Consider the following 25912-nt stretch of genomic DNA (forward strand, 5'->3'; position numbering starts at 1 on the left):
TTCAAAGAAGGAGATAGATTAAAGAAACACATTGTACTTGCTCTCAAATCAATAAAGAACTTGTTTCCAATGCATTTTTTTGATTTTCCACATGTAGTATGGAACCAAATGGTTGAAGGGTGAACTTTTTGCATTAATAAGTTGGCACTATTTATTTAAAAGATTTTAGTTTTGGTTTGAAGTCCCTATCAATCATTTTACAAAAGTTATTCAATTTCCAAATACACATCCATAAAAGTGCATAAAAATAACATTCTACGACATTAAAGGATCACCACAGCGTAACTATGAAACCATTGATCTTGGCATCAAATTGCCAATCCCATTATCTTTGGATGGGCAAATGAACCCTAGTGACACCCTTGTTCCAATTGCGAAGACCATCCATCATCTGTGGCCACCCCGTACTAAGGAGTCTCCAAGGTGCTCTAAGTGCATTTCGAGGCCGATCTTTTGAGGTTCGTAACTCAAAGCTCATGAGGGCTATCGATGAAATGTCAAATTATACAAGATGGTGATGCCAAGGCTTAAAATAACCTATCTCATTTTTGAGAAATCATATTCCATTTGGATTTAGCACAATTATTTCACTCGATGCCAAAACTCGCAATGTGCCTCAGTTCATAGGTGCACCACAATGTGACTTTGAAACTGTTAATCTTGGCATTGAATCATTAGCTCCATTAGCTCTAGATGGGCGGGTGAACCCTAGTGAAACCCTTATTCTAGCCATGGAGACCCTTCATCATCCATGGCCACCCCATATCAAGGAGTCTCCAAAGTGCTCTAAGTGTGTTTTGAGATCGATCTTGTGAGAGTCATAAGTCAAAGCTCTTGAGAGCTATCAATGAACCAGTGAATGCTACATGAAAATGATGTTGAGTCCTGAAATAACCTATCTCATTTTCAAGAGTTCACATTCCTTTTGGATTTGGCACAACTATCTTGCTCAATGCCAAAACTCGTAGTGTGCATTAGTTCATAGGTGCACCATAGTGTAACTTTGAAACAACTGATCTTGGCATTGAATCGTTAATGCCATTAGCTCCAGATGGGCAGGTGCACCCTAGTGACACCCTTGTTCTAGCCATAAAAATCATCCATCTTCTATGGCCACCCCATACCGAGGAGTCTCTAGGGTGCTCTGAGTGTGTTTCGAGGTCAATCTTCTGAGGGTCGTAACTCAAAGCTTGTGAGAGCTATTGATGAATTGTTGAATGCTACAAGACAGTGATGTTGAGGCCTAAAATAACCTATCTCATTTTTTAGATATTACTTTTTGTTTGGATTTGGCACATCGATCTCGCTTGATACCAAAACTCATAGTGTGCCTCAGTTCATAGGTGCACCACAGCATAACTTTGAAACCATTGATCTTGGCATTGAATTATTAGTGCCATTAACTTTAGATGGGTGGGTAAACCCTAGTGAACCCATTTTCTGGCCACAGAGATCATCCATCGTCCGTGGCCACCCCGTACCAAGGAGTCTCCAAGGTGCTCTAAGTGCATTTTGAGGTTGATCTTTCGAGGGCTATAACTCAAAGCTCATGAGGGCTATCGATGAATCGTCAAATGCTACAAGATAGTGATATTGAGGCCTAAAATAAAATATCTCATTTTTGAGAGATCACCTTCCATTTGGATTCGACACATCGATCTCGCTCAATGCCAAAACTTGCAATGTGCCTCAGTTCATAGGTGCACCTTAGTGTAACTTTGAAACTGTTGATCTTGGCATCAAATCATCAGTGCCATTAGCTCAAGATCGGTGGGTGAACCCTAGTGACACCCTTGTTCTAGCCATGGAGACCTTCCATCATCCACAACAACCCCATACCGAGGAGTCTCCAAGGTGCTCTAAGTGCATTTCAAGGTCAATATTTTGAGGGTCATAACTTAGAGCTTGTGAGGGCTATTGATGAACTATGAAATGCTATAGGATGGTGATGTTGAGGCCTAAAATACCGTATCTCATTTTCAAAAGATCACCTTCCATTTCAATTCAGCACAATGATCTTTCTCGATGCCAAAACTTGCAGTGTGCCTCAGTTCATTGGTACACCATAGCATAACTTTGAAACTATTGATCTTGACATCGAATCGTCAGCACCATTAGCTCCATATGGATGGGTAAACCCTAGTGACACCCTTGTTCTATTTGTAGAGATCTTCCATCATCTGTGGCCACCCTATACTTAGGAGTCTCCAAGGTGCTCTAAGTGCATTTTGAGGTTGATCTTCCGAGGGTCGTAACTCAGAGCTCATGAGGGCTATCAATGAACCATTGAATGCTATAGGAAAATGATGCTAAGGCCTAAAATAATCTATCTCATTTTTGAGAAATCACCTTTTGTTTATATTCATCACAATGATCTCGCTCGATGCCAAAACTCGCAGTGTGCCTTAGTTCATAAGTGCACCACAACGTAACTTTGAAACCATTAATCTTGGTATCGAATCATCAGTGCCATTTACTCTAGATGGGTAGGTGAATCCAAGTTACACCCTTATTCCAACTATAGAGACCCTCCATCATCCATGACCACCTTTTATCGAGGAGTCTCTACGGTGCTCTAAGTGCATTTTGAGGTTGATCTTTCAAAGGTCATAACTCAGAGCTCATGAGGGCTATCGATGAACTGTAAAATACTATAAGACAATGATTTTGATGCCTAAAATAACCTATCTCATTTTTGAGAGATCACATTCCATTTGGATTTGGCACAATGATCTCTCTTGATGCCAAAACTCGTAGTGTGCCTCAATTCATAGGTGCACCATAGCGTAACTTTTAAACCGCTGATCTTGGCATTGAATCATCAGTGCCATTAGCTTTGAATTGGCATGTGAACCCTAGTGACACCCTTTTTCAAACTATGGATATCATCCATTTCCCATAACCACCCCATACCGAGGAGACTCCAAGGTGCTCTAAGTGTATTTTGAGGTCAATCTTTTGAGTGTTGTAACTCAGAGCTCGTGAGGGCTATTGATGAACCGTCAAATTCTATTAGAAAATGAGTTGTAACTTTTTCTTACAAAGTGAAAATGAGTGCAAAGAGTTAGTTATGGGTTTGAGCATGACAATACAAGGTTGGAAACACTTATATAAGATGTGAAATGATAACATGCATTAAAGAAGCAAATTTTGTTAAGTGGATCAGTATGGGTAATCTGATCAATGTGAGAAATGTATAGATGTTATTCATATGGATATGGTATTGGGGAACCAAGTTAAAAAGGTTTGATCCAATAAAGTCTCTTAAGTTGAGATTTTTCTAGGTTATGTTGAAATTGAAAAGTTGTAGTATGAGGATAGTAACAAAGTAAAGTGCTAGTTATCGAAGATTATGAGTCTAGGAATGAGTTTGTGGTTGGGAATAGAATACATGGTTGAGGAGTGGAGTTCTTAACTATGTTCAAATTAGATTTGAAGCCAAGAGTTAGTTTCAAGGTTGAACGTGGAGTTTAAAATTAGATTTAGGGTTATGTGAACATTGTGTAAGAGGTTAACAAGTGTGTTTATGTCATGATAGCACTTCAAATTAAACATTGCATCCAAATTTGATAATGAAGGTTGTTAAATGTTGTTCACAAATAATTGCATTTGAATTGAATATAACAACCATAATCAAAATTAATAATATTCCATAAATATGAACAATACACATGATCTATGATAAATTGAACAATACTAGATACTAAATTAATATGTATATCATTGTGCACATGAATGAAAAAAATATATATCAAAATACATGTATCCATAGACTAATTACACAAATATATATCAAAGATCATGTATCCATAGACAAAGTACACAAATATATATCAAAGTACATAGATCCATTTACAAAATGTGGCTGATCATGCCATCAAAATGTGTATAATATCAATGTTTCTATAAACAATGTGGCATATGCCATCTCAAAATGTCTCATTATGCATCCTATGACAACTATACTATCCTAGGGTGCTAGTGGATGATCAAAATACAGCCTCTTCACTCCACTAGGTGGATCAAATGCCTCCTACATAAACAAAAAAAGAAAACCCAAAGTTAGACTACAAAATTTATATGATTCTTTGTATCTAACATTGAATTAATCAAATGCATAATGATCTTTTTTGTAATGAAGATTTATACTATTAAATTTTCATAATTAATACCTCTCTTGTTGACCTCCTACACCAGTCAAGAGTCCTCTCATATGCCCTCGGTAATGCTTGTACCTCGATGATTGTGGGTTGTGTATATTCAAATATGTTTGTTAGATGAATCTACAACTTAAACTATAACATTGTAATTCATAGCATGCTAAATTTATAACATATTTAATCATGAATTCAAACTATAACTTACTAGTGTAGGCTCCTCCTCAGGATATAGTGGCTACATCATCAAATCTACATAACTCTCTCATTGAACCTCATGTACACTAGGAGTCTCCTATGAGATACAAAATAGTAGTTGTTAATAGCATGGAAATTAGTTTCAAATTTATTTATGAAGATAAGGAAAATAAAAAATAAATGATACTTATACATACAATGGGGCTCTCAGTGCAAATGGAAATGCCTGAGCGTCTATGATGCGAAATCTATATGGGCTCATCGCTACTAGCCATGCCCTATGTACAATAAAGAATGTAATTAAATTTCATTACCACAAAATTTTTACAAGAATGCATCGATATTTAATCAAATAGAAAGCACCTAATTATGTTTCCTTTGTCAATGGGTGCTGGCTCATCCCTTGCACTTTGTCCCCTTAGGATAGGTGGTACCTACAAGATAAAAGACCATATATGCTACAATATCAAATAGAAAAAATAATAAGAACACAACATAATGTACCATTGATGTCTCAAGGCCAAATGAAATAGCCACGAGCATGGAATCAACTTTCTATTTGAGCTCTTCCTCGGTCATCAACTAAACATGAATGAAAATCACATACATGTATAAGTCAGCATGGCTTAAAAATTAAAATTACTCTATTATAAAAATAAAATTTAAATCGCATATGTCATAACCAAAAAATATATACACATATTGACACGGAAGGAATCCATGCCTCTGTATTGCCCTCCTCTCTCACATTAGGGTCTATAGCCTCTGCACATGTGTTTGGTGTATCTTTGTCTAATACAAAATGATACTCAAGAAGATCACCTATGGGGACCAATAAAATATTCTTACATGTAATGCAAGTGTGGGGTGCACAAATGTGTGATAAGCTAGCTGATGATGAACTGACACCAACATCATCAACATGGGGAGGCAGGACTGACATAGCCTGAGATATCAATAGGCTACTTAGCCTATGAATGGCTCTAATGGTCTGAGAGCTAGCCTCTGCCATAATATTAGGATGATGCACTCAAGGAGGGGGGGAGATATTAGTAGGGGGGAAAAAGTGCCAACTTTTTTCCACTAGGAAGAGGTTCTATCCTGAGAAGTTCCTAGTCCTACACCCATGTTGGGCCTCATGCTCCAATAGTTCACTTTGAGTTTCAACACAAATTTTGCATACAATTTTCTAAGAAAATAAAATGACACCTCTAAATTTCTATGTAGAGGGATATCAAAAACCATCCACCAACAATCCCAAAAATTTTCATGTATGGCATCATTTGTGCACCATTTAATCGATAGTTTGGGTTTTTTTTTGTCACTTGGTATACCAATTTTTGTTTTTGCAAAAAGGCTAGCCAAATCCTCTTTGGTTATATTGAGGGTTGTAACTTCATCATAGTCCAAGCCATCATCAAACATCTCATGCATTTTGTCATGCCAACAAAGAGCAGCATTTTGTTGGTTGGTAAGGGTTTTAATATTATGCACTATGGTGTTTAACATGGATAACATACAAGCCAATGTAGGTACATTATTATATGTTCTTTGCAAAATCCTCAATTGGGTGAGATTTTCAATTATCAAATCCTCGATTCAAGGAGGGTTTTGAGGGGGTAAAGGATCATTTGGTGGATAGTTTTGTCAGGGCACTGGATTGTTTGGTGGGGGGTTACAAGGAATATTATTTGTTGCCTCAATGTCATCATTTTGATCAGCCATTCTTATTAATTTGTAAAACATAATATATATTAAAAAAAACCTTAATTTTAATAATTTCTATCAAAAAAACCCTAAATTCGACCAAAACTAACAAATTCATGATAAAATTTATTAAATTTATATTAAAATTGATAAAAAAAAATAAAAAAATTACCTTATATCATTTATCCGATTTCAAACTTGATATTTGAGTCGCTAAACTCTAGATAAGCTTGTGAAAACAACCTGCGGGTTGTCTTTTTTGAAATACCCCAGGTCAAAAATATCATATTAGTATTGGATTATATTATAGTATTATATTATATTATAATATAATATTATATTATACTATTATATTATATTTTACTCATATTAGTATTTGTGAATGGTTTTCAAAATATTAAAACATTAATCTTCATAAATAATATTATATATATATATATATATATATATATATATATATATATATATATATATATATATATTATAATTATATAATGTAATAACTAATTTATTATTTCATATTACTTTATATATATTTCATACTATATATTTTTAAGTACTCATTTTTGGGTATCCAAAATTATATCAGATATTCGATATCAAATTGGATATCCAATAAGGGTTGAGCCTTACTTTCTAGGTTTGGTACCTGGATAGGTGAAAAAAAATTAGAGCAAATTTTGAAGCACTTTTAGTCATTTTCAAACTCTATTTTTTTCACATCACCACTTTTTGGCACACCATGATCTTGCACATACCCTAGTGACTACATGGTAGTACCTAAACTTGTACAAGTAGAAACAACATCTAATGGGGGCAAGAGGTTTCTTCAACATAATAAACTAGAAACAATCATGTTAAGTTAATATCTAGTTTATTTAGTTATTTATGAATAGTTACAGGATGAAAAGATATCAAGGTATGTTCCACCATTTTATTTTGTATAAGAAAGGGTACTAGGATCTTATTCAGATATAAGCTATAAAAAGATACATATGATACATACAAGATATATTTTGACATTTTGAAATATTTCCATCTTTATGCAATATTGTAAAATAATTTGAACTTTAATGTTTGGTGTAATCTCAAGATTTATGCAATATTCACTTCTTTGTTGTTGTTCATTATTCTATATAGTAGCAAGATACTTTCCTTTTATTCTCTATTCAAATATTTGGATGCTCAATAACTCAATTTCACTATTTTCCTTGTTATTATTAATTGATTGAATTCTATATATATCTTTGATTATCAAATGTTGTATTCCATGTAATGTTTGTCTAATTGGTCTCCATCACTAGAGTTAAATTCATTTAGACTAGGGTCCATATTCCACAAAGTTCTTTATCCAATAACTGATAGTGTGCATGTTATCTTCAAGGGTTTGATGATATTATGATTTAGGGTTAAACTCTATTTACTAAATGGAAAAGGATTGTTCTAGGTATTGTTAAGTTAATCGATAGTTGTAATTAGTAAAGTTATTATCTAATTACCAGCATTACATTAAGTCACTATTACCAATCCCACCATATTTTTACATCTAAAATATTTATATTAGAAATTAGTAAAGAATATAACCTTCCTATAGGTGTTTAAAATCGTCCCAAACGCTATATTAATTCATTTAATATTTCCTTTCATGTTATAATTAATTAATTATTAATTAATTATATTTTTTATATTCTTCTACTTATTTAATTAAATAGGTTCATTTCCCGAATGTATTTAAATTTAAATTAAATACTCCCCCCTCAGATGTATTAAATTCATTTAATGTACAGTGCTCCATAAATCCCCTTTTAAATAAATTCTAATTTATTTAATTCCCTTCACTTTATTATATTCTCTAATCTTATGATTAAGTTAAATCTTATTTATTTTAATCCTAATCTCATCCTAAAAACCTAGTCTACACCCATCACTCTCATCCTTCTAAGCCTCTCCATTAGTTAATCCCACTTATTTACCTTAAACAACTTTTAGCTCCTAAGCATTTTCTCATAGATGTGTGAGAAGCTCATGATCCAATAAAGGTTCCACTTCATTTACACCTCTTACATCTTTGTCCCCCACTCCTTTCCCCGAGGTTGCTCACACATGTGTGAGCATACTTTGAACCTCTCAACCATAAAAGCTCTTTTTGAATTTTTCATGGCTTGTCCTTTAGCCCATGTGTCTCCCTTATGGAACCTATCTAGATACCACATAGATGCAACCTCCTTAAAGCTTCCATCAAGTGTATAAATAGAGCCCTTGTCTCAAGCATTTGACATCTCCCTCCTTTGCATTATTATCATGCCAATTTAGAGTTAGAGATGTGTAGTGATCTTGGTGATTTTATGCATTGTTTCTAACCCCTTGGTAGTTGCTAGATTTCATTTCATTTTTATTGTTAATCTAGTTTGATTTTTTTCATCTAGACTCATATCCTTTGAGTGCTTTCAAGCATGGTTGCTTCCATAGCCATTGCTTGAAGTATTTTTCATTCATGTTAGTATAGTCTCATTATCATTGCATATCATTTATCAATCATTGGGATTCATAGTTGTGTTTGGGAGGGCACATCTACATCCCTCACACTTAAGCACACCAAAAAGGCCCCTTATGGGCACCTTTGCTGAGCTATTTTGAGGTTGTGTGAAGACTCTTGTTTATCACTTGCATTAATATTAAAATGCAATATTAGTTACTAGTCTTCTTGATTTCAATATAGTTTTATGCACTGTCTCCTAACATTTTATTGTTTATGCATGCTCCTGACAGGTTAGGTTTTCATGCATATATTTTGGCATGCCCAGTGGGACTCACATCCCTTTTCCATATTCAAAATAGGTCAAAAACTCTAAGTTTTCTATAGAAACTATGCATTGTCATCTCTACAAATCCTTGTCTGTGTGGTTTGGGATATCCACCTGTAATAATTTTTTTTTAAAAATTGCTTCATACCGCAAACCACAACTATTCTATCATCTATGTTCTATTCTTTTGTCTCCATATTTTATATTGTTGTTTGCGCTATTTAAACTATTCAGTCGTCTATGTTGTGGGTGGCAAAAAATATGTAATATTTGTTAACTATCATCTCCAAAATTTGGTGTTCTATCATCTATGTGGTTTGGCATCTTTGATCTACATTCTGTCATCTATGACCTACAATTGTAAGTATCAAGTATATTATAATTCTTTTCATTGTGTCATCTTTGCATTTTTTCATCTCTACTTACATTCTGTCATTTATGATTTTTTATCAAAAAAAGAAAAGAGTATAAATCAAAAATTGACTTTTTATGGATCCGTAGGATTAGAGTCAGTCTAAGTTTATTTACATAGAGAAAAAAGTATTAAATAAAGTTAAAATAAATTATTTCATAGTTAGCTTTTTTTTTTTGAGATTTTGTTGAAGCTAATCAACTTGTTTATTGTAGCATTGCAGATGGGACCATTTTTGAATAACCTAACCATATTTTCTTGCAAGTTTTTCTTAATATTTTATTGCTCTTGGGAATGAAATTGAATACTTAATCACTTGTCTTGGAATGTAACAATTAATTTGATGAATCCAACATACTCTTGAATGCCTTGAAGCTAAAACAATCCAAAACTCAATCTTGAATGCCTTAAGGGAACTTAAAATCTATCATTGGAATGAATGTGCTATACTCAATCTTGAATGCCATATATTAGAACCTACATGTTTTTCAGTAGAATGAATGTTAAAATACACTCTTGAGTACCCTAAAGAGAACACATCTTTCATTAGAATGCATGCTGGTCAAATACACCCTTGAATGCATAAAGGTCAAAGAAAAATGCTATGATAAACATTTTAATTTGGGTTTAAAATGAATCTCATCAAATCTTGAATGCTTAAGGATCAAAGGACATTGCAACGAACCTTTGTGCTGTAGGAGCATCTAGAGGTATAAGGGTAATCCAATTTCACCCAAAAAAAAATGTACTTAGACTTAGTTTCTGTTTCATGTGTTTTCATTTCTAGATACCCATTTGGGTCAAATAAAGGTTCCAACTCTCACAGTTCCACTATTACTGTTCTGGGTTAGAGTTTTTAATCACCTTGGGATACGTGTAAATGCCAAAAAATAGAAGCATGTAATTGAGCCATCATTTTGGTTAACTAGAAGATGTAAATTGGTCGGATGATTTTCATTTTAATTTAGAGCATTCCAGAAAAAGAATCAGGTCAAAAGGCCCCATGGTTCGAATGTTATCGCAATTTTTCAATTTTTGGAGACATCCTAAGAATGCTTCAAAGTTAGGTTACAGGCATTAAATGACCTTAAATAGGGCCAAAAAATGGGGGATGAGTGAAGATTGTCCATAGGGATATAGAGCACTTCAAGAGCTTTCTAGAAATATAAACGGTTTGTTAATCAGAGCTACAATTCAAAAGTTATGCCTCTTGAAAGTTCGGTTACCATTTCTGGATTCTTCTAATTTTGTCCCAACTTCTAATGCAACTTCTAGAGCCTTCTATTTTGTCAATGGATGCCAACTAGCATTTTCTAGAATTTATTCCTAATCCTTAACCCTCCGAGGTCTATTTAAGAACATTTATGGCATTGTAAAAGGCAGTTCAGAGTGGAGTTTGGGAGAAGCTACTAAGAGAAGAATTTATCTCTAGATTTATGCTTTTGTAAGCCCTTAGGGCATGTTTTGAAGTCTATTTTCTCTATACTGAATGTATTAGCATATTTACATAGTTAATAAAGTTTCCTCTTTCATATTGTGTCCATTGTATGCATGGGTTGTGTCCCCATCAAGTGGTATCAGAGCTAGTTTTCCTGAGTGTGTAGACAGAGCGCCAACTGTGAGGCAGTTTGCACTAGGACTGTGTGGTTGTGGGTTTGAGTTAAGAAGATGCCTCCATGAAGATGCATGGTGGAAGGGCTGGAGCTATTAATCCTAAGGAGGTTAGAGCCCTCCAAAGGTAGGTACAAGCATTGCAGGAGGAGCTCCATAGAGGAACAAATGTTGCCGTAGGCGAAAAAAGTGAGGACAATAATGAAGAAGAAAAATTGGACCAGAAGGAGAATTTGATAGGAAAGTTCTGAATTGGGCAGAGGAAAGGCTTTTTAGGGCCATTACTAAGTTTGGAAAAAGACCTACAATTTATGTGGATGTATTTTCAAGAAATTTGAAACCAGATGAGTTGATCAATTGGATCAATGAACTGGAAGAGTACTTTGAGTATGAGGATATCAAGGATCCAGATATGGTTAAGTTTGAAAAGGCCAAACTGAAAGGCCATGCAAAAATCTAGTGGCAAGAGGTTCAATTGGAAATAAATAGAAGAGGAAAGTATAAGATCACTAGGTGGGATCGCATGGTAGACAAATTGAAGAAGGAGTTCATTCTTGTTGACTACAAGCTTGATTTGTTTAAGAAGATGCATGGGTTAAAGCAAGTAGGAAAATCAGTCCAAAAATATACAAAGGAGTTTTATCAACTTCTAATTAGAGTAGGGCATGCAAAAGCAAATAAGGAGAAGGTTGCTCATTATATTAGTGGGTTATGACCTAGCATCCAGGAGGAATTAAGTCTGGTAAGAATGACCAGTGTTGAAGAGGCATACCAATTTTCCCTAAGAGTTGAAGAGAAGCTAAATAAGAGGTTTGAAGGGAGACTGAGAGGGTGTGGTCAAGGAGGAAAGGGTAGTGGTAGGTCATCTGAAGGTTGAAATGAAATCCAAAAGAAAAATGAAGATGTGGGTACTAGCAGGAATAAGAGGAATGAGGGTTTCAATTGCTCCCATGATAAAGACTTTGGAAATTAGAGAGGAAGAGGTAGAGAACATGGAAAAGGAAGAGGAGGCTTTCATGGTACCTATTTCCATTGCAATGAAGAAGGTCATCATGCCTTTGAATGCCCTCAATGACAAGGAAGGATAGATAGGAGAGCTGAGGGTCAAGCTAGGGTTGCTCATGTGGATGAGGATGCACAATCATCACATTTAGAGGATGCAGAAAGAGGAGAGACTTTAGTAAATGAAAGGGTCCTACTAAGTGGTGAGATTGAACAAGGAAAAAGAAGGATTTTATTTCGTACTAGGTGCAAGTGTGACGATAAATGTTGTGATGTGATCATTGATGGTGGTAGCACTAATAACTCAGTATCAGAGGAGATGGTCTCTAAGCTGAAGCTCAAGAGTGAGAAACACCCCAACCCTATCAGATTGCTTGGGTGCAAGATGATCATAAGGTCCTGGTAAGTGAACAATGTTTAGTGAAATTCAAAATTGAGAGTTACCATGATGAAATTTTTTGTGATGTTATTTCAATGTATATTTTTGATCTACTATTGGGTAGATCATGGCAGTTTGATAGGCATGTAGTACATGATGGTCATGCAAACACATACTCTCTAACAAAGGATGGAGTTCACCACAAACTGAAGCCCATGAAAAAGGAAGGTGAAATGGTATGTAGTAGTGCTAGGATTTGTCTTGTTGATGGAAGGAAGTTTTTAGATGGCATGAAACATCAGCGTGTGTGCTATGCTTTGATCCCTAGGAAAGATAAAGAAGGTAGTAGTGAAATACCACTTGAAGTTGTGGATTTACTAGGTGAATTTGGAGATATCATCTCTGATAATGTTTCAGAAGGATTGCCACCGGTAAGGCAAATCATTCATCAAATAGATTTAATCCTAGGAGCTAGTTTTCCTAACAAGGCTGCTCACAAGATGACTCCTACTCAAATTGAGGAGCTAAATAGATAGGTACAAGAGCTATTGTGGAAGGGCTTGATTGGGGAGAGCTTGAGTCCATGTGTAGTACCTACAATACTAGCACCAAAGAAGGATGGAGAGTGGAGGATGTGTAAGGACCCTTGAGCTATAAATAGGATAACCATCAAGTATCAATTTCCTTTGCCAAGAATGGATGATCTTATGGACTGCTTGAGTGGAGCTCAGTACTTCACAAAGATAGATCTCAAGAGTGGCTATCATTAGATATAGATTCAAGAAGGAGATGAGTGGAAAATAGCCTTCAAGACCAAGGAGGGTTTTTATGAGTGGTTAGTCATGCCCTTTGGATTGACGAACGCCCTGAGAACCTTCATGTAGCTTATGAATGAGGTACTTAAGAAGTTCTTGGAAAAAAAATTTATTGTCTATTTGGATGATATTTTGATTTTCAGCAAGAATTTGGAAGAAAATTTATTGCATATATGTAGTGTCCTTGAAAGGTTAACGGAAGAGAAACTGTTAATTAATTTGAAGAAGTGTATCTTTGCAAAAAGGGAGTTAGTCTATTTGGGGTTTGTTATATCACCTGAAGGTCTTAAAATGGATCTTGAGAAGGTAAAAGCCATCTTGGAATGGGCTACTCCAAGGTCTACTACTGAGGTAAGATCATTTCATGGTCTGTTTAGTTTTTACAGGAAGTTCATTAAGAATTTCAGTGGCATATGTGCACCCCTAACTGACACAATAAAAGGGGATAGAAAAGAGTTCAAATGGACTGCAGCAGCTACGAGAAGTTTTGAATTGCTGAAGAAGAAGGTGATAGAACAACCTGTGTTGGAAATTCCAGATTTTAGAAAGGTATTCCAGGTGGATTGTGATGCTAGTGGCAGCGCTATTGGAGCTATATTAAGCCAATAAGGTAAGCCTATTGCATATTTTAGGGAAAAATTCAATGACGCAAAAAAGAAGTATTCTATTTATGATCAAGAGTTCTATGCAATAGTTTAGGCCTTAAAGAAATGGAGGTATTATTTATTACCAAAGGAATTTGTTTTATATACCGATCACCAGGCATTACAGTACCTAAATAGCCAAGGTAAATTGAATCAGAGGCATATGAAGTGGGTAGAGTTCTTGAAGAGCTATACATTTGTGTTGAAGCATAGAAGTGAAAAATCTAACAGGGTTACAGATGCACTAAGTAGGAGATAGTTGTTGCTTATAGTAATGTAGGTTAAAGTAGTTGGGTTTCCTAAACTCAAGAATTTGTACCCTGAGGATCCTAATTTTGCTAAAGCGTGGAAAGATGGTAAAGAGCCTATTGTTGTAGATAGAACTAAGTGGTTAGACTATCTGATTCAGGATGGTATGTTGTTCAAGGGTAGTCAATTGTGCATTCTGAGGAGTTCCATGAGGGAAAATCTGATTAAAGAGAAACACAGTGGAGGGATGGCAGGATAATTTGGTCGAGATAAGACCATTGCCATTCTTAGAGAATATTATTTTTGGCCTTAGATTTTACAAAAGATTTGTCAAGTTTCCAAGGGATTTAGTCACAATACTGGACTTTATCAGCCATTGCTTGTTCCATCAAAGCCATAGGAGGACATAAGTATGGATTTTGTTCTTGGATTAATGAGGACACAAAGGGGTAATGACTCAGTATTTGTGGTGGTTGATAGGTTCTCCAAAATGGCACATTTCATTCCATGCCACAAAACTCATGATGCTGTCCATTTTGCAAACTTGTTTTTCAGAGAGGTGGTAAGACTTCATGGTCTTCCAAGGAGATAGTTTTTGATAGAGATACTAGATTTATAGGGTATTTCTAGAGAACATTTTGGAAGAAGTTGAGAACAGACTTGAAATTCAGTTCCACACATCACTAGCAGACCGACAGCCAAACAAAAGTGGTAAATAGAAGTCTGGGCAATTTGCTAAGATGTTTAGTTGGGGATAAGCCCAAGGGATGGGATTTGATTCTACCACAAGAAGAATTTTCTTACAATAAATCTATAAATAGGACTACAAGTAAATCACCATTCCAAATTGTATATGGAAGTAGCCCAAGGACTGCACCAAAATTGAGGAAGATAGAGCAAGGGGAGAGGACAAGTGCTAAAGCTCAAGAATTTGCTGAACATATCAAGAGTCTACATGAGGAGGTCCAGGCACACATTACCAACATGAACCAACAGGATGAAGCTAGGGATGATAAAAGGAGAAGACATATGGAGTTCTAAGTAGGGGATCTAGTCATGGTACACTTAAGAAAAGAAAGATTTCTAGCCGGTACTTACAACAAGCTAAAAATGAAGAAATTTGGCCCCTAAAAAATTCTAAAGAAACATGACTCAAGAAATGCATATGAGGTGGAGTTGCTATATGGTATTCACATTTCTCCTATTTTCAACATTGTAAACTTCATAGAGTATCATGATGATGGTGTAGATGAGGAGTCGATGTTAGAGCCATGTCCAATTTCCGCTTTTAAGAAGGAGGAGATAGAAGACATTCTAAATCATCATGTGAGCAGGAGTACCAGAAATAGGTAGTATGAAGAGTATCTAGTCAAGTGGAAAGGACGATCGATGGAGGACTCGACTTGGATATCAGCAGCTGAGGTTTCCCATTTGGGATTTTCTCTACCATTCATAAAGTGACATGGTTACTTTTCAGTCTACCCTTGGTGTCTGATGCAGGAGCATCCAGAGGTATAAGGGCAATCCTATGTCACCCAAAAAAAATGTAATTATACTTAGTTTTTGTTTCATGTGTTTTCATTTTTGGATACCCATTTGGGTCAAATAAAGATTCCAACTCTCACAGTTCCACTATTAGTGTTCTGGGTTAGAGTTTTTAATCACCTTGAGATATGCGTAAATGCCAAAAAAATAAGAAATAGTAATTGAGCCATCATTTTGGTGAACTAGAAGGTGTAAATTGGTCGGATGATTTTCATTGTAATTTAGAGCATTCCAGAAAAAGAATCAGTTCAAAAGGCCCCACAGTTTGAAAGTTATCGTAGTTTTTCAATTTCTGGAGACATACTAAGAATGCTTCAAAGTCAAGTTAGGCACATTAAATGACTTCAAATAGGGCCAAAAATTGGGGACGAGTGAAGCTTTTCCATAGGGCTATAGAGCACTTTGAGAGCTTTACAAAAATGTAAAAAATTCTTTAATCGGAGCTACGGTTCAAAAGTTATGCCTCCCGAAAATTTGATTACCATTTCTAGATTCTTCTAATTTTGTCCCAACTTATAATGCAACTTCTAGAGCCTTCTATTTGGTCAGTGGATGCCAACTAGCACTTTCTAGAATTTATTCCTAATCCTTAACCCTCTGAGGTCTATTTAAGAACATTTCTGGCATTGTAAAAGGAAGTTCAAAGTGGCATTTGAGAGAAGGTACTGGGAGAAGAATTTATCTTTAGATTTATGCTATTGTAAGCCCTTAGGGCATGTTTTGAACTCTATTTTCTTGGTACTGAAATTATTAGCATATTTACATAGTTAATAAAAATTTTCCTTTTCTATCATGTCCATTCTATGCATGGGTTGTGTCCCCATCAAGTGGTATCAGAGCTGGTTTTCGTGAGTGTGTAGACAGAGCGCCAACTATGAGGTAGTTTGCACCAGGACTGTATGGTTGTGGGTTTGAGTTAAGAAGATGCCTCCATGAACAGAGTGTGGTGGAAGGGCCGGAGCTATTAATCCTAAGGAGGTTAGAGCCCTCCAAAGGAAGGTACAAGCATTGCAGGAGGAGCTCCATAGAGGAACAAATGTTGTTGTAGGTGACGAAAGTGAGGATGATAATGAAGAAGAAAAAATTGGACCAAAAGGGGAATTTGATGGGGAAGTTCTAAATTAGGTAGAGGAAAGGATTTTTAGGGCCATTACTAAGTTTGGGAAAAGGCCTACAATTGATGTGGGTGTATTTTCAAGAAATTTGAAACCAAATGAGTTGATTGATTGGATCAATGAACTAGAAGAGTACTTTGAGTATGAGGATATCAAGGATCCGGATAGGGTTAAGTTTGCAAAGGACAAACTAAAAGGCCATGCCAAAATATTGTGGCAAGAGGTTCAATTGGAAAGAAATAGAAGAGGGAAGGATAAGATCATGAGGTGGGATCACATAGTGGACAAATTGAAGAAGCAATTCATTCCTGTTAACTATGAGCTTGATTTGTTTTAGAAGATGCATGGGTTAAAGCAAGCAGGAAAATCAGTCCAGGAATATACAAAGTAGTTTTATTGACTTTTGATTAGAGTAGGGCACACACAAGCACATAAGGAGAAGGTTACTCATTATATCAGTGGGTTGCGACCTAGCATCCAGGAGGAATTAAGTCTGGTAAGACTGACCAGTGTTGAAGAGGCATACCAGTTTACCCTACAAGTTGAAGAGAAGCTAAATAATAGGTTTGAAGGGAAACAAATAGGGCACGGTCAAGGAGGAAGGGGTAGTGGTATCTCATCTAGAGGCTGAAATGAAACCCAAAAGAAAAATTAAGATGTGGGTACTAGGAGGAACTAGTAGAATGAGGGTTTCAACTGCTCCCACGATCAAGACTTTCAAAATCAAAGAGGAAGAGGTAGAGGATGTGGAAAAGGAAGAGGAGGCTTCTGTGGTACCTATTTCAATTGCAATGAAGAAGTTCATCATGCCTTTGAATGCCCTCAACAATAAGGAAGGATAGATAGGAGATCTGAGGGTCAAGCTAGGGTTGGTCATGTGGATGAGGATGCACAATCATCACATTCAGAGGATGTAGAAAGAGGAGAGACTTTAGTAAATGAAAGGGTCCTACTAAGTGGTGAGATTGAACCAGGACAAAGGAGGAGTTTATTCCATACCAGGCTCAAGAGGGAGAATTACCCCCAGCCCTATTAGATTGCTTGGGTGAAAGATTATCATAAGGTCCTGGTAAGTGAACAATGTTTAGTTATATTCAAAATTCGGAGCTACCATGATGAAGTTTTCTATTATGTTATTCCAATGGATGTTTTCCATATACTATTGGGTAGAACATGGTAGTTTGATAGGCATGCAATACATGATGGTCATGCAAACACATACTCTCTAACAAAGGATGGAGTTCAGCACAAACTGAAGCCCATGAAAAAGGAAGGCGAAAAGGTATGTAGCAGTGCTAGGATTTTTCTTGTTGATGGAAGGAAGTTTTTAGATGGCATGAAACATCAGTGTGTGTGCTATGCTTTGATCCCTAGGAAAGATAAAGAAGGTAGTAGTGAAGTACCACTTGAAGTTTTAGATTTACGAGGTGAATTTGGAGATATCATCTCTGATAATGTTTTAGAAGGATTGCCAAAGGTAAGTCATATCAGTCATTAGATAGATTTAATCCTAGGAGCTAGTCTTCCTAACAAGGCTTCGCACAAGATGACTCCTACTAAAAATAAGGAGCTAAATAGACAGGTTTAGGACCTATTGAGGAAGGGCTTGATTGACGAGAGCTTGAGTCCATGTGTAGTACCTGCAGTACTGGCACCAAAGAAGGATGGAGAGTGGAGGATGTGTATGGACTCTCAAGCTATAAGTAGGATAACCATCAAGTATCAATTTCCTTTTCCAAGAAAGGATGATCTTATGGACTACTTGAGTGGAGCTCAGTACTTCACAAAGATAGATCTCAAGAGTGGCTATCATCAGATATGGATTCGAGAAGGAGATGAGTGGAAAATAGCCTTCAAGACCAAGGAGGGTCTTTATGAGTGGTTAGTCATGCCCTTTGGATTGATGAATGCCTCAAGCACCTTCATGCGGCTTATGAATGAGGTACTTAAGAAGTTCTTGGGAAAATTTGTTATTGTCTATTTGGATGATATTTCAATTTTCAGCAAGACTTTGGAAGAACATTTATTGCATATTCGTAGTGTCCTTGAAAGGTTAAGGGAAGAGAAACTATTAATTAATTTGAAGAAGTGTATCTTTTCAAAAAGGGAGTTAGTCTATTTGGGGTTTGTTATATCACTTGAAGGTCTCAAAATGGATCCAAACAAGGTAAAAGCCATCTTGGAATGGCCTACTCCAAGGTTTGATACTGAAGTAAGATCATTTCATAGTCTGGTTAGTTTTTACAAGAAGTTCATTAAGAATTTCAGTGGCATATGTGCACCCCTGACTGACACAATAAGAGGGGATAGAAAAGAGTTCAAATGGACTGCAGCAGTTGCAAGAAGTTTTGAATTGCTGAAGAAGAAGGTGACAGAACAACTTGTGTTGGCACTTCCAGATTTTAGAAAGGTGTTCTAGGTGGATTGTGATGCTAGTGACAGTGCTATTGGAGCTGTATTAAGCCAAGAGGGTAAGCCTATTGCATATTTTAGTGAAAAATTGAATGACATGAAAAAGAAGTATTATGTTTATGATCAAGAGTTCTATGCAATTGTTCAGGCCTTAAAGAAATGGAGGCATTATTTATTGCCAAAGGAATTTATTTTATATACTGATCACTAGGCATTACAGTACCTAAATAGCCAAGGTAAATTGAATTAGAGGCATATGAAGTGTGTAGAGTTCTTACAAAGCTATACATTTGTGTTGAAGCATAGAAGTGGAAAATCTAATAGGTTTGTAGATGCACTAAGTAGGAGACAGATGTTGCTTATAGTAGTGCAAGTTGAAGTAGTTGGGTTTCCTAAACTAAAAAATCTATACACTGAGGATCCGGATTTTGCTAAAGCATGGAAAGCTTGTAAAGAGCCTATTGTTGTAGATAGAACTAAGTGGTTAGACTATTTGATTCAGGATGGTATGTTTTTCAAGGGCAATCAATTGTGCATTCCAAGGAATTCCATGAGGGAAAATCTGATTAAGGAGAAACACAGTGGAGGAATGGTAGGAAATTTTGGTCGAGATAAGACCATTGCCATTCTTAGAGAACATTATTTTTGGCCTCAGATTTCACAAGATGTGAAGAAGTTTGTACAAATTTTTCAGATTTGTCAAGTTTCCAAGCGATTTAGTGACAATACTAGACTTTATCATCCATTGTCTATTCCATCAAAGCCATGGGAGGACATAAGTATGGATTTTTTTCTTGGATTACCAAGGACACAAAGGGGTAATGACTCAGTATTTGTGGTGGTTGATAGGTTCTCCAAAATGACACATTTCATTCCATGCCACAAAACTCATGATGTTGTCCATATTTCAAACTTTTTTTTAGAGAGGTAGTAAGACTACATGGTCTTCCAAGAAGTATAGTTTTTGACAGAGATACTAAATTTGTAGGGCATTTTTGGAGAACATTGTGGAAAAAGTTGAGAATAGACTTGAAATTCAGTTCCACACATCACCCGCAAATTGACAGCCAAATAGAAGTGGTAAACAGAAGTTTGGGCCATTTGCTGAGATGTTTAGTTGGGGATAAGCCCAAGGGATGGGATTCTATTCTACCACAAGTGGAATTTTCTTACAATAACTCTATAAATAGGAGTATAGGTAAATCACCATTCCAAATTGTATATGAAAGTAGCCCAAGGACTGCACCAAAATTGAGGAAGATAGAGCAAGGGGAGTGGACAAGTGCTGAAGTTGAAGAATTTTCTTAACATATCAAGAGTCTACATGAGGAGGTCCAGGAACACATTACCAAGATGAACCAATAGTATAAAGCTAGGGCTGATCAAAGGAGAAGAAATAAGGAGTTCCAAGTAGGGGATCTAGTTATGGTACACTTAAGAAAAGAAAGATTTCCAACTGATACTTACAACAAGCTGAAAATGAAGAAATTTGGCCCCTACAAAATTTTGAAGAAACAAGACTCAGGAAATTCATATGAGGTGGAGTTGCCAGATGGTATTCACATTTCTCCTATTTTCAACATTGCAAACTTAACAGAGTGTCATGATTATGGTGTAGATGAGGAGCCGATGTTAGAGCCATGTCCAATTTCTACTTCTAAGAAGGAGGAGATAGAAGACATTCTAGATGATCGTGTGGGCAGGAGTACCAAAAATAGGCAATATGAAGAGTATCTAGTCAAGTGGAAAGGATGGCCGATGGAGGACTCAACTTGGATATCAGCAACTGAGGTTTCCCATTTGGAATTTCTTCTACCATTCATAAAGTGACAGAGTCACTTTTCAATCTACCCTGGGTGTCTGATGTAGGAGCATCCAGAGGTATAAGGGCAATCCTGTGTCACCCAATAAAAATTTACTTAGACTTAGTTTTTGTTTCATGTGTTTTCATTTTTGGATACCCATTTGGGTCAAATAAAGGTTCCAACTCTCACAGTTCCACTATAAGTGTTTTGGGTTAGAGTTTTTAATCACCTTGGGATATGTGTAAATGCCAAAAAATAGGAGCATGTAATTGAGCCATCATTTTGGTGAACTAGAAGGTGTAAATTGGTTGGATTATTTTCATTGTAATTTGGAACATTCTAGAAAAAGAATCAGGTCAAAAGGCCTCACGGTTTGAAAGTTATCGCACTTTTTTAGTTTTTTGAGACATCCTAAGAATGCTTCAAAGTTAGGTTAGGGGCATTAAATGACCTCAAATAGGGCCAAAAAATGAGGGATGAGTGAATCTTGTCCATAGGGCTATAGAGTGCTTCGAGAGCTTTTCAAAAATGTAAACAGTTCATCAATCGGAGCTACGATTCAAAAGTTATGCCTCCCGAAAGTTCGGTTACCATTTTTGGATTTTTCTAATTTTGTACCAACTTCTAATGCAACTTCTAGAGCCTTCTATTTGGTCAGTGGATGCCAACTAGCACTTTCTAGAATGTATTCCTAATCCTTAACCCTCTGAGGTCTATTTAATAATATTTCTGGCATTGTAAAAGGCAGTTCAGAGTGGAGTTTGAGAGAAGGTACTGGGAGAAGAATTTATCTTTAGATTTATGCTATTGTAAGCCCTTAGGGAATGTTTTGAAGTCTATTTTCTCTGTACTAAATGTATTAGCATATTTACATAGTTAATAAAATTTTTCCTTTCTTGTTGTGTCCATTCTATGCATGGGTTGTGTCCCCATCACTTTGGATTTGGTGCTTAAAATGAACACTCACTCAATCTTGAATGCAATAAAGGAACTTTCTCTATCTCTATCAATTTTCTTATGTTGATGTCGATTGATTTATTTTTGTTGACAAATCCTTGATTTTATTATGTTGATAACTCTATCAAGTTGGAAAGAACATTGTATGTTATAAACATGAGTGTCTTCAAGAATAGATTACAAAACCTAAAGCTCCATTAGGAGAGAACAAGTGTCTTTTAAACCCTGAGGCCATTTATTTATTCTCTCTTCTCTCACCTTTGGGTGATCTTGAGTGCACAAAAAATAAGTGGTCTTGTTTTTATTTATAGGAGGCTTTCTTGGGGATCTCATCACCCCTTGGGACAACCTCAACTCTAGCATTCTGATGGAGTATAAATATTGGGAGGTGAATTGAAAAACACCCTTCTTGAAAGCAAAACCTTGTCACTCTTTGGTAAGCCCCAAAGAACTTTATACCTTTGGGAAGTGAAGGTAGAGATTTTGGTTACTGTCTCCTCCCAGATTTGTGGCATTATTTTCTTTCATCCATAGATTTGGGCCTCATGTACCTTGTGTATATAAAGGATATCCCTAACTAAGCTTGTATATCCTAGTCAAAATCTTATAGGATTGTTGGGGTGTTTGACATGCTAAGTGTTCAAAAAGCCTCCCCATTTGAAGGGGACACACCATCTAAGATTTTTCTTGTATATATATTTTATTGTACATTTTGTGTGTTATGTGTCATAAAAAATTCAAAAACATCATAAAAGTACAAAATCAAAAAATATTTCAAAATTACAAAAGAAGCTCTTTTGTTTTCTACATTAATTCTTCTATGCATCCATTTCATTACATTTTACAGAATCACAACCATCCTAATCATGTCCTCATCTTCTTAATTATTCAATCAAATTCCTAATTTTCATCCTAGTCATGATTCATAATCCACATCAAGATCTAATTCCCTCATCCAATGATTCATCCTCATGATTCTTAATCCAATCCCTTGCCAAATTGATTCCTTTCTATTCAATTTCTAATTCAGTCCATTTACATCATCATCCAAAATCAATCAATATTTCTTCATCTATTCAAATATTCTTCTAATTTGATTTTCATAAAATCTTCTACTTCAGACTTAGTAACACTATCATAATCCTTGGACTTTAATCCTAGTTATCTTGAATGACCCTAATCTTATCAAGGTTATCCCAAACCTTCATCCAATATCAAATTAAATCAAATAAAATCAAGTCAAATCCAATCCACATCAAGTCAAATCCAATCCAAATCAAATTAAAACAAAGTCCAAAATTGCTCTTAATCCTAAGTTCATATTTCATCCATCATCAAATATTTCATCACTCTTCATCCAAGCTCCATGGATAAGAAATGGCTTAACCAAATGGTTGGAAACCTTCAAAGGCAATATGGAGTCACACCTCCAGCACAAACCCCATATCAAATCAATCCTCAAAACTTCATATATAATTCTTATCCATATCATGATCATTATTCTTCTACCTTTTACAAGGGAAATCCACCTCATTATCCTTCAACCACATACAATTATGTTCATCGCCTACACAATTCCTTGAACAGAAATGTTATTGCAAAATAAATTGAGGAACTCAAGAATTCTATCTTCAGCCTAGAAAATCAAAAGTAAAAATCTACCTTCCAAGACATGTATCCTCTTCTCCTATGTTTTGAAAATGATGATCCTCATATCCCATCCAACCCAAGTCCTCCATGTAGTTCCCCATACTTCCAGCTTAATGTCCAAAACCATCATCTCAATCCCCTTACCATACCTCAACCTCCACACAATCCTAATCCTCCAAAATCAAAATCATCCCCACCTTGTAATAGGTTTATCTCACTAGTAACCTTATCTAAGTACAAAAATAAAGTGATCCAATCACCCAAAGTCATACACCCAATTCCATCTCAAGACCTTCCTCCAAAGCATGCCATCATGGATTCCTTTTCTCCTCTAGATTTGATCATTTCTCCATCCCATCATTCAAAGAAAGATCCATTTATCACTCTTATTCTATCTCATGAACCCTTTCCTAATCAAGATCAAGACATTCCATGTATCGCACACATTACTAATTCCATTCCATCTCAAGAGTTAACATCTATAGATTATCCACCTCATGAAGATGTTCCTTCTATAGAATCAACTAGCTCTCCTCCATGTCAAGATCAAATCACTCCATCTTATGGTTCCATTCCATCCACTCCATTATATGATCATATTCCACTAGATGATCCAATAATTCCTTCCAACCCACTACATGATTCTCCTTTAAGACAACATCAAATTACCCCTTCATTTTCATTTCATGATCCCAATCCATATCAAGATCTTATTATCCTTCATAATCCTAATCCTCCACATGATCCTATCACACCTATCCAATCCACTCATGAACCCCATATACATGGACTCACATCTTTTATTTAAAATGATAAGTATCCATTTGAAGAAATAATATCTCAAGTTGTTGGTACACCTTCCACTCCTTCCAAATCCCAAATTCCTCCATTCAAACCTAAATTTTCTCATCATCCATATTCCAAGTCTATTTTGGGCCCTTATATCCATATTTCCATTCCTTCCTCATTTCCATCCATTTTGGGTCCTTATGTTGCAAAGCTAAACCCTTCATCCCTTCCATCTATTTTGGGTCCTTACATACATCCATCTACCATATCCAATTATTCCACTTCATTCCCTCATGCTCCTAATCAAGATCAATAAAGGCACACATCCTTCAATTCCTTCTAGTTTTCATCCTCCATAATTTCATCCATAAGGTCTCCATACCTTTTATCCTCATGCACCCATACCATAGCCAATGGAAGAAAATTGGATGCCAAATATAAAGTGGATAAAGCCAAAAATCTACAAAAATCCAAGGATCAACATGTCCCCTCTAAACGACATGTTCTAGAAAAGAAAAATGTGATCGAAAGGAAAGAAAAAATAAAAAGGCCACAAAGGCTCAAAATAAAAAAATGCAAAATTCATGTGGATTCCAAAGCTACTTAATGAAGCAATGAATCTCGAAGAAAACTTCAAAATGGCATAATTTTTCTAATCCAAAGGCTTCCATCATTCATAAATAATCAAAGCTTCCATTTTTCAGCTCCATTTTGGATCCTTATGTCAAAAAATCCACCATCCTAAATCCATTATCTCCTTTATCCATTTTGGTTCCATATATCCCAAAGTTCAAACTTTCTCTTACATATTATTCAAAATTCCCTCATTTTCATCACCCTTTAAGGTGCATGCCAATGAAGATCTTTCTAGCTCATTCATCCACTCATTCACAAGTCATCTAAACTAGCATCCATCAACCATGTATTCCTCCCAACCACTCCACCCCCTTAATCCAAACTTTTTCAAAAGTCACTGTCCTCCATTTCCCAACCCATTTCATCCTTCAGTTCCCTATCCTATCAACATCTATGAGAAAATAGTAAAAATTCCTTGAAAATAACAAAGAAAGAGAAAGAAATATCAAGAGATACCATCCATGTAAATAGATGCTCGAGTTCTCCCTCCATTTCCCCATCATGTATCCACCATCTTTTGAATTCATATATCCAACAATTCTCTTATCTTTCCACTTATAGTCTACACTAGGGGCAAGCTCCATCCATATTACACCACCTTACATATTTCCATATACCATCCATCATTATTTTCCATCTTTGATCTTAACTATCCTATTCCTTTCATCCCTTCATGCTCACTTTTCATAGCCATCCATTATCCTACATATTTCCATCCACTTTCACATCTTTGATCTTGACATCCCATCAAATTCATCCATTTCATATCCCACATTTCATCCATACTCTTCATATCATTATCCCTATTTCATACCCTTCCTCCCATATCTCTTATTCATTCCACTTTCATGCCTATGCTCATGATCAATACTAGAGGAATAACAACAAAATGTTTATACATTCTTTGGGAATGCACATGCCTTCACTTCCTTCATAATAAAATTCACACCATCTTTCCATGTTCATTCATCCATTCCCACCATTTTTCCTTCCATTGCATTTTTGGTAACTCCTTTGAAACATGG

The sequence above is a fragment of the Cupressus sempervirens genome, chromosome 8, assembly GCF_028749045.1.
Source record: "Cupressus sempervirens isolate cs-2001-9-10 chromosome 8, ASM2874904v1, whole genome shotgun sequence".
NCBI lineage: Eukaryota > Viridiplantae > Streptophyta > Pinopsida > Cupressales > Cupressaceae > Cupressus > Cupressus sempervirens.